This window comes from Hyla sarda, chromosome 13 (assembly GCF_029499605.1).
Source record: "Hyla sarda isolate aHylSar1 chromosome 13, aHylSar1.hap1, whole genome shotgun sequence".
NCBI lineage: Eukaryota > Metazoa > Chordata > Amphibia > Anura > Hylidae > Hyla > Hyla sarda.
Genome location: NC_079201.1, coordinates 25,803,249 through 25,817,948, shown reverse-complemented (window position 1 = coordinate 25,817,948; position 14,700 = coordinate 25,803,249). Strand labels below are relative to the sequence as shown.

At 42.3% G+C, this 14,700-nt stretch overlaps 1 protein-coding gene across 35 annotated transcripts in view; it reads right to left on the bottom strand.

The window, feature by feature from the left end:
• The window catches only part of LOC130297737 (general transcription factor II-I repeat domain-containing protein 2-like), a 1,987,867-nt gene that overhangs the window by 669,215 nt on the left and 1,303,952 nt on the right, over window positions 1–14,700 (bottom strand). The gene's annotated exons all lie outside the window — the stretch shown is intronic.

The following is a 14,700-nucleotide window of genomic DNA, read 5'->3' as shown; positions in this document are numbered from 1 at the left end:
CTCAGACAGTCAATGGCTGTACAGGCATGCTGGGAGTTGTAGCTATGCAACAGCTGGAGGCACACTGGTTTGTTAAACACTCCCTATACACTCAACATACGATGGCCGCCCCAAAATCAATTACCAGTTTTCCATAGAGATATGTACTCAACATACAATGGTTCCGGGGCTCCAGTACCAATTACCAGTTTTCCATAGACATATGTACTCAACATACGATGGTTTCAACATACAATGGTCCTCCAGGAACCAATTAATATTGTATGTTGAGGTATCACTGTACTTACTGTCGCCATTTGCTACATAATTTGGGTCCCTATGCGTGCATCAACGCATGATGATATGTTGTCCATACTGACTTGTCATAAAACCCCAGCTGCAAATGACAGGTCATCATAACCAAGGGTGGCCCAATTAATTAATGTCACTATGGATAACACATTGTCATGCTGTAGTGCAATTTCATGCCAATGGTCATGTTTAGGAATCTGGAAAAGCTATTTAAAGTGAACCTATTTTCACTTTTGTATGCTGCCCGAACATAAGAGTAATCAGGGAGGCCTCTGGTGGCTTCTCCCTACCCCATTAGCATTGATTGATAGATCTCTCCTTGAGGGCAGCATGGGATGACCTCTATTAAAGTGAATTGATCTCACATAACGGGAAGCATGTTCACGGTGCTCCTTGGTGTTCAATGTCTCACCATTTTTATTGAAAAAGTGTTGGGGTCATCTCACCATTGTGACAAATCAGTAGGTGCTCCTCAGAAGGCAGGTCAGACCTGTTTCTCTGCTGTGTGTTTCAGACTGAAATGAAGTGGAAATCAGATGCACATGTTATGAAATTCACAAAGTGGACTAGAGAGGATAAGGCCACTCAAGAAAGAATTAGTGATCCTTCTGTATATCCACTAGCCGCCATGCGTAAATCAAGGCATGCAGGAAAAAGCATCAGGGATTTGGCCTTGAATTAGATCCACGTGTTGTGAGGAAAGGACAATCTATCAGCAGGATTGGGAAAATCACAAAAATTGTGAAATATTACTTATTTTAAGCCTGACTTTTAATTTCCAGGACTTTACCTGCTGTCAGCTCCATCTCCCTGCTGATCCCCATGTGGTGATTATTAGCCATACAAAACTCCTGACACCCAGGAATATAGGCCATTGCTTAAGAGCTTCAATCCTGGGGGGTCTGGATAGGAAATCTACATTTATTTTAAGGGGGGGATGTTTCATATTCATTTGCAAGGGTCAAACACTTTTCTTTAAATTCTAATAATGATATCCAACTATTGTTAGCATTTACTGGAAAAAAAAGGGTGAAGAAAAGCAGACAAATAAATAATTCTGCAATACAGTTCAGGGTGAAACATAGATGTTATTTTTCTGCTACCTTCTCCTGATTTGTATTATTCTATGCATCAGCTGACAAATCACTAGTAGAGATGACAGCTGATCATCCCAACAAAATAAATACTGTATTTTTCGCTGTATAAGACGCACTTTTTCTTCCCCAAAACTAGGGGGAAAAGTTGGTGCGTCTTATACGGCGAATACCTGCGTCCATCAACGGCCAGGACCCGTGGCTAATACAGGACATCACCGATCAAAGCTGACCGCCGCGTCTGAAGCGAAAGTGAACCTAACCCGGCTGCTCAGTCGGGCTGTTCGGGACCGCTGTGGTGAAATCACCGCGTCCCGAACAGCTTACAGGACACCGGGAGGGACTTTACCTGCCTCCTCGATGTCTGTTTAGTGCCGGGATCCCCTGCATGGCCGGTGCTCTCCTTCGACGTAATAACGTTGTCGCACACGCCGTCCCGTCATCCAATAGGAGCGGCGTGCGTAGCGACGCGATGACGGTGACAGAGAGCGTGGATCCCGGGGAAGAAAACGTCCGGAGCGTCGGGGACACCACGGGGACGTGGTGACAGCGATGGAGCGACATCCAGGGCAGCGGTGACGGGTCCGGAGCGGCGGGTACACGTGAGTATTACCTCCTATACCAGTGGTCTTCAACCTGCGGACCTCCAGATGTTGCAAAACTACAACTCCCAGCATGCCCGGACAGCCGTTGGATGTCCGGGCATGCTGGGAGTTGTAGTTTTGCAACATCTGGAGGTCCGCAGGTTGAAGATCACTGTTGGGTTCAGAATCTTTTTTTTCTAGATTTTGGACCTTTATGCGGTGCGTCCTATAGGGCAAAAAATACGGTACCTTTCTTACATTAATGCTAACTTTTATTACACTGCCCCCTATGTACACAACTATAACTACCATAATACTTCCCCCTATCTAAAAGAATATAGCTACTATAGCATTGCCCCATGTCCATCAATAAAACTACTATAATATTGCCCCAATGTACAAGAACATATCTACTGTAATACTGCCCCTATGTACAAGAATATAACTGCTATAATATTACCTCTAGGTACACGAATATAATTCACATAATACTGTCCCTATGTTGAAGAATATAACTACTATAATACTGCCCCTATGTACAAGAATATAACTTCTATAATTCAGCAAGAGTGGATAGTTGGCACCTCTACCCCAAATGGAGCTCCTCCCTTGGTACTTTAGCAGCAAGATGTATGCAACCTGGTTCCTGGATATGTCTGAAACAGTTCCGTAAAGTGCTGGCAAGCACTGTACTCTGTGTGGTTCCAAGTCCCTTAGAAATACAGCATTCACAAATATATGCACAGAAGACAAAGAGGGACGTCACTCACCAGGATACGGTGCAATTTTCTTTATTTCAACGGTGCAGAGACATGGAGCACGGACGCTAGAAGGTAGGACTAGCTCATCAGTGGGAAGCTGGGTGACAGCTGTTGAGCGTGCGTATCACGCTTCTTCAGGGTCTGAAGAAGCGTGATACGCACGCGCAACAGCTGTCACCCAGCTTCCCACTGATGAGCTAGTCCTACCTTCTAGCATCCGTGCTCCATGTCTCTGCACCGTTGAAATAAAGAAAATTGCACCGTATCCTGGTGAGTGACGTCCCTCTTTGTCTTCTGTGCATATAACTTCTATAATACTGTCTTCTTTGTGTAAGAATATAACTCCTATATTACTACCCCATATATACAAGAATATGACTACTATACTACTACCCCTATGTACATTACTATAACTACTATACCACATATGTACAAGAAAATAACTATAAAATTGCCCATTTATGTACAGTGGGCTTTGATACAGGCTGTAAAAGGAGTATTAGTAAGAATACATTTTTACGAAATCATTAAAAAAGGAATTGTAGCTTCCTTAATCCCATCATCCTAGAACTTTCAGGAAATATCTAACACTTATATTAACACGGCCACAATGTAAAGCAAACATGTACCTATTCCATCTCATGATAAGTTCGGCGTACTACTGGATAAGCAGCTGGTGGCTGAAGTGTTAATATGGGCTCCGTCCTCTTCCACCAAATGTCCAGCTCAGTCCGATTTTTCCCCCCTGTCTTCACCCCTCCTCTGCGGTTTGGAGCTAAAATATCCCTCTCGCCTACACTGAAATAATAAGTCTTTGCTTTTCCAGGCCCTGGGGAGCAAAAAGTTTTCCCCTCGTGCCAAAGTTTTCTTCATAAATGAAGGCGGTTTTCTAACAAACCCGAGCGTGTAATTCATAGACAGGGAGCTGGAAGCTGCAGGTAAATTTTTGTTGAAAGCAGCAAAGACTCACATTGCTTTTTCGGGTTCCACAAACAGCGGCCAAGCAACACACAGTCTTCTTTAATGAAATGCAAGCCACGGTTGTGTACGTGGACGGAATGTATATTCTATTGTACATGTTTCTCTTTCCTGTAGTAGTACTGTTTACCCCTTTGTAAATAAACAGACAACCCGATCCAACGTCTGAAAATGGTCTTCGAGGGGAGAACAATATTTTGATTTCAGGGACAGTTTTAAGTATTTCTGGACACACATTCAGTCATAGACATATATTATGGTGCTTGTTCTGTCTGGTTTGTACTCCCATGATACATCTCCCTGGCCCACATTCAACCGATGCCAAAGCAGCACTGATGCTTGTGGAGAGTAACTATTATAGGGCCCAGATATGATTTCTGTGGTGTCCTGGTACCATATAGCATCCAGTACCTAATGTAGAGGTCGCCAAAGTCAGAGTAACTACGTTCAGGTAGGGTTCCTCAGATGGGACAGCCCCTAGTCGCCTCTCCTTAAGTCTAGTTGTAATATTAATAAATGTATATACTGTATTTAATATTTATATCTATATTGTATCGGAATGTATAGTGCTTACCTTGTTCGGCGTCGCAGGACCTTCGGTCATGTGAGCATGCTGGTAACCTCTATGGTACGTTGCAGGACCTTAGGAGGTCCTTGGGTCACGTGTTACCCACAAATCTCTGTAATGGTGATTGACATCCGTTTGGACCAATTAGCGTTATTCCAGCCCCTGCCCATATAAGGGAGCTGCGTCCAATTATCGCTCTCTTGGGTTGAATGCCGGACTAACAGGACGGTGTGCTACACAACTTTCAAAGACACGCTAGGCCTCAAAACCTACGGCCTCAGCAGAACCAAAATCATGAGTTCTAATCTAATTCCTGCTAATACTAGCATGACTACTGGACCGCAACTAATGCCCCTAAATCCAGTGGAACAGCGCAGTAGACTAAAAGACTCTTAAAGCTAAAGTCCCAACCATTGTCAATCTTCCAAGGAAGCTGTTGTTATGATAAGAGACTGTTATGTTGTTGAAGCGTACAGAAAATCTTCAGTAAAAGTTAACGCTGTCTACAGAAGCTTTCCGGTTATGGACAATCCTTTATTATCTACCTCAAACCTATTATCATCTACCTCCCTATCGTTCCTGGGAAGGGCGGCGGTAGGAAAAGCGTTATTGAGGAGCCCTCACCCTGCCGTCACGAATAGCAAGGGTTAACAAGCACCCCTTTAATACCCGCACAGCTACACTCCCCATACCCTACACCCCCCAAGCTACCACAATTTCCATCTCTAAATTTCCTATAGCTACTTGACTTGCTGCTGGACCATAATGGTCCATTTATGGCAAGAGTAAGGATACACAGTATGATATTCTCTGGGAAGAGTAGGAATGTTTGTAGAAAAGTCTTACAGACAGGATGACAGTGAAAGGTGGCACCTGTATATAGATAACACTGGATCCACTACCATTCACAGCTCCTGTCTATTGTTGCCTATGTCCATGAGTTGTCAAAATTTTGTAAAAACAGACAGTTCAGGAAAGATGGCTGCTCCCATAATAATGTACGGAAAAATTTAATAAAATATTACAGTGAGAAAATAGAAACAGATTGGGGAAAAAAAGAACATGTTTCAGTATCTGGCTCTACTAAGGGAAAAAATGTAGGGATTACATTTTAATTAACAAAGTTTTTTTTTTCTCCTTTTTTTATTCCTGCATTTTAAGCACAAAACATGTAGTTATAAGAGGCTCATAAATGTATTTTTGATGACACCTACATTTGATGACATCAAATTTTACCATAAAAAAATGGGAAAACTTATTGACTCGAGGATAAGTCTAGGATGGGAAATGCAGCCATAGGCATGCTGGGTGTTGCAGTTATTAACTACAATGCCCAGCATGTCTTGATACAGCTAACCCAAAGGTTTGGGTTAGCTGCATAGGCTGAATCAGGGCATGCTGGGCATTGTAGTTACTAACTGCAACACCCAGCATGCCCTGATACAGCCTATGGCTCTGCAGCTGACCCAAAACTATAACTTCCAGCATGTTGCACTATATAGTATTACAGAATAGGTTATAGTGCAACATGCTGGGAGTTGTAGTTTTGGGTCAGCTGCATAGGCTGTATCAGGGCATGCTGGGCATTGCAGTTACTAACTAGAACACTCAGCATGACCTGATACAGCCTATGCAGCTGGCCCAAACCTAAAACAACCCATGTTGAACCATATTTATATTTTTAAAACAAACATTTTAGAAGGCTTGTCACCCCCCTACTCATAAAATGGTACTGTGTGGTTGCTGTGGCAGCCTGGAACTCTGCCGGAGCAGAGTTACCAGCAGGCCCTACGATGTTAAATTGCCCTGCACAATGCATGGGGTGGACGACCTGGTAACTGGAGGGGGGTGTTTACGGACCTTCCCGGTCACCATATCTATTCCCGTGTTTTGCCGGCGCTGGCAAACAGCAGCCTGATGGCGGCGCCTCACTCCAGTATAAGCCAAGGGGGGCTTTTTCAGCATAAAAAATTTGCTGAAAAGCTCGGCCTATACACGAGTATATATGGTAATTTCAAATTATTTTTTTGGGCAATTAAATTACAGCTCAGAGGCATGTGAACATAGCCTAACAATGCAACAGATTTATCCAAAACAGCCTGAGCCATTTTGATGTGTCTAGTGCTTTCTTAGACTATCTAGTCTGTGCTTACACTGTCTAAGAATTAGACAGTTTTAGTAAATCTGGACTATTGTATTTTATGTTTTTTTGTTATGCCAAAATAAAACAAAAAAAAATCTTTATAAAAAAGTGCCTGTTATCTAAAAAAAACATTTGACATGTCCTAAGTTTTGATTGGTCTGGGTCTCAGTGCTGAGACCCCCATTGATCAGTAGAACGAGCGGGGAAAAGCGAGGTTGTATACTTTACTCCCCATCTCCCACCTATATAGGTCCTGCTACACAGGTTTAGAGCAAACTTAGATTGAGGACTAAGGGTGTAGAAGCTCGCTATCATGCTTCTTTCAGCTCGATTTACTGATCGGTTGAAGTCTCGGCACTGAGACAATGACCAATCAAAACTTTTGAAATGTCTCTATCCTAATATAGCTGAAAGCTTCCACCTATGGATCTTCCTTACAACAGGGTGTCTATCACATCAGTGATATCATGGTTCTCATACCTGAGTAGAATTCTTCATGTAGGATTGAAAAGGGAAAGGACGGTGAGTCTGGACAGCTTCCTGGCTGGTCAAACTACATAAATAAGTCAGAGTACATTCTTAAAATAGAGCCAGTGACTTACATGTTAAGATCATCAGTCAGAGCTGAGTGAAAGGATCATCGCTGCAGGCCATTGGAGCCCATGTCAGCTGCACAACAAGAGCAATCTGATCAGTTATCCGTCATCGGCCCCTGATAAATCACTTGTCAACAATCGGCCTATTGCAAGGCAAGATAAGCCCCATTGATCACTAATGGTGGTCTGTGGAATAATTCCACCCTTGTCATGGAATAAACTGCCTTACATTAAGCGAGAGGTTAATAACCATATCACCTATGTAGGCCTTTGTGCTTGTTTAGCCATCGCCCAGGGAATCGCCTTGTACCAGTCAATTATGGGCTGAATGGCCAGGCAGTTTGCAGGGTAATCAGGGTATAGTTTGGTAAGAAAACACCGTCCCTGCTGGTGATTTATCATTGGAGTAAACCAGCTTTTGAAGTGTTTAGACTGAACTTAGATTGTAAGCGCGTCAAGGAAAAATATCTGACTGTAACTTATTCTATATTTCACTTGGGCTCACAATGCGAGCTGTGTGACAAAGAGAAGGAGAGGGATTGCTGTATTTACTTGTAGGCGTCAGGGAGGAAAATAAACGCGATTACATGGAGGACTAGAAAACACAAGCGAGGGAGAAAACACTGTGCAATGGATCACCTTGTTAGTAAATGTACCACATGAAGACCTTTTGTTGCTGCGTTCACTATAATTTAATCTTACATAAAGATGGCTACTCTTGTAATCTGTTATCAATCATCCATAGCTCACATATTCTATTTCCGTGGTTTGCCAAAATGCAGACAACTCATAGAGGGGGGGGGGGGGGGGGGGTCCAATCCTTGGGACATTCTCAGTGACCCAGAATAGAGAGCTGATCTGGCAGGTCATGCACAACAATAACAATCATCCATATAAATAGCTACTATATATTAATGCTGCATTTCCAACTAAAAATGTCATATGTGGCTTCCACCAGCTAGAGAAGCTGGGTCTATTTATTTTGTTTAAGGATCTGAGATGTAGCAGAGTAAAATTTGTCATTCTGCTGTTTTATTGAACTGTAATCACTGATAGCATATCCCACAGATGTCCGAATGGAATGGGATCTGGGGACCCTGGAGGCCAAGTAACCAAGTTGATCTACTTGCCATGTTCCTTGGTCTGTCATGAAGAACGTGACTTGGTCTGGGGTAACACTATGTCACAGTAACATCCACATAATGCCAAGACCCAAGGTTTCCAGCAGAACATTATCCATCACTCTTCCTCTGCTGGCTTTTTTCTTCCCATAATGCATTCCGGTGCGATCTCTACCCCAGGTAAGGCTACTTTTACACTGCCGTTGTCCTCTGTCTGAAAACGTCCATTAGGCTCTCTTTTTTTTGTTGCTTTCAATGGTTGTTATCGGGTTGTAGCACAACGGGTCCTGATGGATCTAATTGACTATAATGTGGTCTGTCAGGCACCGTTGTTTATAGCAGGAGAAAAAGATGGTACATGCACTAATTTTTCTCCCACTATTTTCCCCTCATTTTTCAATGGCCGCTGTACTGCCGGGACATAACGGCAGTGTGAAAGAAGCCTTAGAGACACACACACACTGCAATCACGTAATGGGAAACATGATTCAACAAACCAGGCCACCTTCTTTTATTGTGTTCCAGTACTGATGCTATATATATATATATATATATATATATATATATATATATACCCACTGTAGGCAATTTTTGCAGGGAACAAAAGTCAGCATTTATACTCTGACTAATGTGCTGGCCCCATACGTAAAAAGCTGTATACTTTGCACTGTGAATTCTAACATCTTTCTATCATAGCCAGGTGGGGCTTTTTTTTTATCCATTTGCCCTACAGCAGCTCTTCTATGGTATAAAATCAGATGGCTAGCCTCTACCTTCAATGTACATGAATATGCGTTGAGCGCCCAAGACCCTGTCCCCATTTTTTTGTGGCTATTTTTGTAGGTACTAACTTCTACATACAAAGAACACCTCACAAGACTATCATGGAGATGCCCTGACCCAGTCCTATACACATCACTATTTGGCTCTTGTCAGTCATTCAGATCCGTACTCTTCCCCATTTTTTCCTGCTTTCAACAACTGACACCCAAGATATCCAACCCCCTGACAGGTAACATTGTCACCAGATAATTCATGTTATTCACTCTACCCTCTACCTGTCAGTGGTTTTAATATTATGGTATATTTAGCATACTAGATAACTATTGAGATATTTTCAGCCAATAAAAGACTATAGTAGAGTACATATATTGTCCAATGCTGAAAACAAGCCCTGGCCCATGATCATCAGAATGGATGAATTATCAGAAGCAATTTACTACACTGCTCAAAAAAAATAAAAGGAACACTTAAACAACACAATGTAACTTCAAGTCAATCACACTTCTGTGAAATCACATTGTCCACTCGGGAAGCAACAATGATTGACAATCAATTTCACATGCTGTTGTGCAAATGGGACAGACAACAGGTGGAAATTATAGGCAATAAGCAAGATACCCCCAATAAAGGAGTGGTTCTGCAGGAGGTGACCACAGACCACTACTCAGTTCCTACTTCCTGGCTGATGTTTTGGTCACTTTTGAATGCTGACGGTGCTTTCACTCTAGTGGTAGCATGAGACGGAGTCTACAACCCACACAAGTGGCTCAGGTAGTGCAGCTCTTCCAGGATGGCACATCAATGTGAGCTGTGGCAAGAAGGTTTGCTTTGTCTGTCAGCGTAGTGTCCAAAGCATGGAGGAGCTACCAGGAGACAGGCCAGTACATACAGAAGACATGGAGGAGGCCATAGGAGGGCAACAAATCAGCAGCAGGATCGCTACCTTCGCCTTTGGGCAAGGAGGAGCACTGCCAGAGCCCTGCAAAATGACCTCCAGCAGGCCAAAAATCTGCATGTGTCCACTCAAACAGTCAGAAACAGACTCCATGAGGGTGGTATGAGGGTTCGACGTCCACAGGTGGGGGTTGTGCTTACAGCCCAACACCGTGCAGGATGTTTGGCATTTGCCAGAAAACACCAAGATTTGCAAATTCGCCACTGGCACCCTGTGCTCTTCACAGATAAAAGCAGGTTCACACTGAGCACATGTGACAGACATAACAGAGTCTGGAGACGCCATGTAGAACGTTCTGCTGCCTGCAACATCCTCCAGCATGTGGGTTAGTAATGGTGTGGGTTTGCATTTCTTTGGGGGGCCGCACAGCCCTCTATGTGCTTGTCAGAGGTAGCCTGACTGCCATTAGGTACTGAGATGAGATCCTCAGACCCCTTGTGAGACTATATGCTGGTGCAGTTGGCCCTGGGTTCCTCCTAATGCAAGACAATGCTAGACCTCATGTGGCTGGAGTGTCTCAGCAATTCCTCTAGGAGGAAGGCATTGATGCTATGGACAGGCCTACCCCTTCCCCAGACCTGAATCCGATTGAGCACATCTGGGACATCATGTCTTGCTTCATCCAAGGAGGAACCCAGGGCCAACCGCACCAGACTGTCCAGGGGTTGGCGGTTTCTTTAGTCCAGGTCTGGGTGGACATCCCTCAGGAGACCATTCGCCACCTCATCAGGAGCATGCCCAGTCATTGTAGGGCAGTCATACAGGCACGTGGAGGCCAAACACGCTACTGAGCCTTATTGTGACTTGTTTTAAGGACATTACATCAAAGTTGGAACAGCCGGTAGTATGGTTTTCCACTTTGATTTTGACCGTGACTCCATATCAAGACCTCCATTGGTTGACACATTTGATTTCCATTGATAATTTTTGTGTGATTTTGTTGTCAGCACATTTAACTATGTAAAGATGAAAGTATTTCATAAAATTAGTTTATTCATTCAGATCTAGGATGTGTTAACTTAGTGTTCCCTTTATTTTTTTGAGCAATGTACATATACTTAGTATGCAAAAATATTACACAAGCAGATATAGCCTGATACATTACAAGACCCTACAGACCCTATATATACATAATGAAGCAACAAATCTGTACTGACAGTTCATGGTGCAATATTACCGTCGCCACTTTCACTGCTAAAGACTGGGATCTATAAAGTTATAACTCTACTAGTCAGATATGTTTCATAGATGTTTCAGGACACATTCCAGTTATTCCATGGTGAAGTCTTGATGAAACTTGCAGAATGAAGGAATTCAGCTAATATACCCGGGGAAAGGATGTTGTTCCTTCTGACCCTCCTTTAAGTCTGTGATCTGGTAAATCTAGTGCCAGGTTCCTGTCCTGAGGGTATCTGCCTATGTGAGTTCTCAGTTCTTCATAATGGTTTGTTGGCAGATCCTTCATTTAAGATACATTAATAGGTTTCAGCCGTTCAGTCTCGTCGTCTACTGAATTTATACTCCACATTTTTGATGGCATACAAATACAGATGAGGCTTAAGGCTTGTTGCAATTGTTTAGTATTAGTATTAGAAAAAAAGTGTCTTTTTATCTGGAAACAGCACCACCCTTATTCGCCGGTTGTTTTTAGTATTGCAGTTTAGCTTTCAAAAAGTTTCCAAACTTCTTTTAACTCTATTCAAAAACAATTTACATGAAAAACTAATTACATCACTTTTCTATCTAGTCACCTCTGCAATGCAAGTCACATGGCACACTTAGGCTATGTTCACACGGCGTAATAGGTCTGGAATGTCCGTGCGGAAAACACGGGCAGACATTTGCACATTTGAATAATCCAGCGGGCAATAGTACAACTTGGAAATGCTCCATCTCATAGACAGCTATACATTTCTGCAAAAAGAATAGACAAGTCTGTTTGTTTTGCGGACCCCGGAATCCACCGTGTGAACAGTGCAGCAAAATCCCATTAAAATCAATGGGACTCTGCTGCAGCTGAATGTCCGTGCAGAATATTGTGGAAGAATTCCACACGGACATTCCGCCATGTGAATATACCCTAAGACCGACTTACTACTCTCCTCCTGCCTTCATTATTTCCAACAAAAATATAAAATTGTTGAAACTTTTTGGATTTTTGGTTACAGTTTGCAAATGGCACACAACTTTGCCAGCATTGGTTTCAAAAAGCAAGTTGTTAACGAACCAAGCTTGGCAAACGCAGAATCCACAACAAGTACTCTATGTGTGGGCCTATCCTTATTTTTAGGCTGTTCAGTGACATGGTTCATGCCAAAATATTTGTAAAATTTTTCTGCTACCTGCTGTTGTGCAATTTTGTTACAGTTAGGAGAAACAAAATAGCCAAATGACAGAAAAGTCACGAGTAGGTCATAGTTGCATGCTACTTGTATTAAGATCAACGCTGGCAAAGTCAGGTGCGACTTGGCCCAAAAATCTAACAAATGTGGATTTTATGCAACTGTTATTGCTGTTGCATTATTTTGCAAGTCGCAGAGGGGCTGAATTGACCATCATTAATGGTCTATTTACACATACAGTATTCGGCACAGATTTGATGCACAGATTTAATGTGCAGGATTTTCTGCTGCAGATTTCAATGTAAACTAAATGATTGAACACAGCTTCAAATCCTGTGCATCAAATCTGCTCAGAATACTGTACGTGTGAATAGATCCTAAATGTAGTATAAAGACCTCTACCCTAAGGCTAGGGCTGCACAGCGACCTTGGTTGCACAATATGAAGAGCAAAAGGTTGCTTTGTGACATCGCATACAATGATTGTCAATATTGTTGTGATGCCACTATCGACATGATGACCACAACATCAAAGATGCACAAAATCCAACTTTGATGGATTTTTGTTCGCAGGTTGCAAGTTGAAACCAAATACAGATAGGTACCGTTCGGCTCTGCCACTAGCGGATTAGTGCAGATAAAATATGCTATATTATTGCCAGATGTATTTGTGTATAGTGGTGCTCTGTCTTAACAGCTTGTGATATCACATCCAGTGGCACGAAAGAATAAAGAGACAGCAACTCACCGGATCTTCTTAGTTTCTTCTTTATTTATCGGTCATATTCACATCTTGACAGGGGGAGACATGCAGGGGGAATGTAGATTAACGGAGGCTACCGTTTCACACTAATTGTGCTTTATCGGGCCGCTCAAGTTGCAAGTTGCATGTCACTTTGACACCCTTGTCCCCAATGCAATTCACGTTGGACTGTGACCATGACCTTCTTATGACTTCTCTGATTTTGCTATTTTTCTTTACAGTGAAATCACAATGGACTGCAAGTGTCAGCAAGTCACAGATAGTTCTGTCTGTTCCTCATTTATTATTTATAACTCCATCCAAAACAGCTCTGTCTTATCTTGGTGTTAAGTTTTTAGGTTTACTCTATTGATATTAGGCCGTGTTCACATGTTGCAGATATAGCACAGTACCAATGTGGGTTTTTTTACACAATTCTCTTGATTGGTGATTATGGAAAAGCTAAACGTTCACAGTGTGTGAACAGAGCCTAAGCTATCTTGGCACACTGAAATAAATTGAACTTGTTTTCCCCTTAAATGCATTACTAATGACAAAATGAAAAAAATAATAATAATAAAAATAAATAAATATATATATATATATATATATATATATATATATATATATACACACATATATACAGTGGTCCCTCAAGTTATAATATTAATCGGTTCCAGGACAACCATTGTATGATGAAACCATTGTATGTTGAGACCATAACTCTATGGAAACCTGGTAATTGGTTCTGAAGCCCCAAAATGTCATCCAAAAATTGGAAAAAGGGAGGATTAAAGAAAAATAAGTAGATAACTAATAGAGATAAAGCAAATCCTTACATATAAAAGTAAGAAAGATCTGCTGGGAGCTGTAAATCACTGTCTATGTCAGAGTTTCCCAACCAGGGTGCCTCTAGCTGTTGCAAAACTACAACTCCCAGCATGCTCGGACAGCCGTTGGCTGTCCGAGCATGCTGGGAGTTGTAGTTTTGCCACACCCTGGTTGGAAAACAATGGTTTATGTAGAGGACAGGAGCTTCTTCAGGGTCCTATACAGTACACACAGTGTCTCAAATGGAGCCACCCTTACTTGGTGTCCAAAGGAGCAGCTAACCCTCGCACAAGGTAAGGAGTAGTACAGAACTTGTAGTTCCTCCCCGTACTGTAGGGGGCGCTATCAGACACCAGTCAGTGCATGCACTTCAGTAATACAGGTGATTTACCATTAAAAAGCCCATTCTGATTGGTCAGTTCCTCCAGTTGTGACACGTTTCACAGATCTGGACTGTCCGTAGCATTGTATGTTGAGTCTGGTTTCAGGTTACAATGGTCCAGAAAAGACCATTGTATGTTGAAACTACATATGTTGAGGCCATTGTAAGTTGAGGGATCACTGCATATATAAAAGGTGTTTGCTTCACATCAGAATGTGGTCCTTAGCTTAATACAGGGCAGAATTCAGAAGAATGAACATCCGCTCCTATTCGATCTACAATTTATCTTATTCCATGAAGTTGACAACCTGGACAACATCGCAAGAGCAACTAGATACAGTATGGGGAATGTGTCATTAGCATAATTCTATTAAGACATGTTTTCCTCCATGTGTTTAGTCTGTATTCATGGTGCTTGATACAGTGTCCAGGTTGTGATCATCTTAACCATTACACCATAAAGTACACTGCCAGCACCAATTTTACTCAAGGCGCTAGCTCTGACTCGCAAGGCAACAAAGCTTAACACT